Here is a 1631-nt window from a genome sequence, read left to right as displayed (position 1 = left end):
ATTCAACTCTAGCTGGGCCTTTTGCATTTCGCAACATGGCAAACCCTTTTTGTTGGCTGCAGGGAAGATTAAGTCTAGGCATCCCTTGGAACCAGAATTATGGGGAATCCTCTACGGTTTGGATCTTGCCACAAAAAGGAAGCTGAAAGAAGTTTGGTGCTCGAACCTGATGTTAACTGGACTTCTTCCAACTCCATCCCGGTCTCCTTGGCCTTTGGAAGTTTTGAACCTCTTTTTGTCTATAGTGGATCACATCAGAGGAATGTCTATCTTACCTAGTCCCCTTCTCTCTCTTCGTCACTGGCTAAAATGTTCGTGTCAACCAACTTTAAGGACTGATATGTGTGCAGTTGTAGATTCTCTTTTTTAATTTATAAAGTTCTTCGTTTCATAAAAAAAAAAACACTATCTGTGAGAAAGCGTATAATAAACAATTATGGGTCTTACACAGTTTGAAATTCTATTATTAAAAATAAATTTGAAAAAAAAAAACAGCACAAACAATCCCTAATGATATCACACCATACAGTATATCCTAAGACTATACAGAACAGATCGAAAGCACCACGATAACAAGTAGAGTCTCCAGGCACACCACAGAACTGTTTTTCCCCTCAGTCCAGTTTCAAGTTTTACAACTGAATTTTGTACCATAAGGGCAAAACCAAAAAACTTCGGACACTCAGTCAAAAAAAAAAAGGACAAGTAGCCAAGTTTACCTGCTTGATGTGACGTCTTTCCATGAAACTCCAATTTCTGCAAGATCACTTCCTCCATTTTGCTTGCACAGCCTTAGCTGAAAATTAACCATATACAAGGTATGAGAAAACAAACTCCATAAATAACTTTGGAAAAGAATGAAACTAGAGATGATTCCTATTTGATTTTGTTTGACCCTGTATTTGTCAGGGGTCCCTTGGCCATCGAATATAGACCAAAGATTGTTCAATTTTTATGAGATTTTGTCTCATTAAAGCATCCCATCTAAATAGCAGTTCTTCCCAATGAAACTGGGTAAAATAAGTGGTCATGATTTCTTGAGTCAAATCACCAAAAAAACTATGAGTATTTAATCGATGATCAAGTTTCTTGGCTTAAATTCTAAACCAACAAGAAAGGAACAATCTAAAATAAAAGATGTCATAGCCAATTTATTGAAGACAGCAAGAATTAGGTTATGATGCAATCAGCCATGTGAGAAGACTATGATGCAAAACCACAACTGAACTGCCAAAACCCACGTGACAATGAATCACTTATCCAGAAAAAGTCCCAAGTCTATCAATATAAACAAAAGTGATTGAGACTATCTGAATATCTTAGAGATTGCATGATGCTTCAGAAGCACAATGCAACCCAAACAGGAAGCTAACCCCCTCTTAAACACACACTGGCAGGCAAACCACAAGGTTTTAGTTTCTTACCATTACCATCCCTTGAAGACAACAGTGACCTGTCTCTAACTCCACCTTTTCTACTTCCATGAACCAATCTCTGTGTTCGTGACGATTCTGAGTTCAATTTCCCATTGGTAGAAGAAGGCAGAGAATGCCACCTTGTAAAACCATTTCTCTCAACCTCATCTTACCCGAACCTTGGGGAACCCTGTGCTCTGAGCTTTGCCTTTGCAG

The 1631-nt window shown here is 38.3% G+C and overlaps 1 long non-coding RNA gene across 1 annotated transcript; it reads right to left on the bottom strand.

Moving 5' to 3' along the window:
• Window positions 1-492: 492 nt before the first annotated feature.
• Window positions 493-1631, bottom strand: LOC122640613. Its single transcript, XR_006329707.1, has 2 exons — window positions 1425-1631; window positions 493-796 (listed from the first exon to the last, which is right to left on the bottom strand). It is a non-coding gene; the product is annotated as an uncharacterized LOC122640613 (long non-coding RNA).

This window comes from Telopea speciosissima, chromosome 9 (assembly GCF_018873765.1).
Source record: "Telopea speciosissima isolate NSW1024214 ecotype Mountain lineage chromosome 9, Tspe_v1, whole genome shotgun sequence".
NCBI classification, from domain to species: Eukaryota; Viridiplantae; Streptophyta; class Magnoliopsida; order Proteales; family Proteaceae; genus Telopea; species Telopea speciosissima.
Note: the sequence above shows the minus strand (reverse complement) of the source record. Positions and strands in the feature narration are given on the sequence as shown.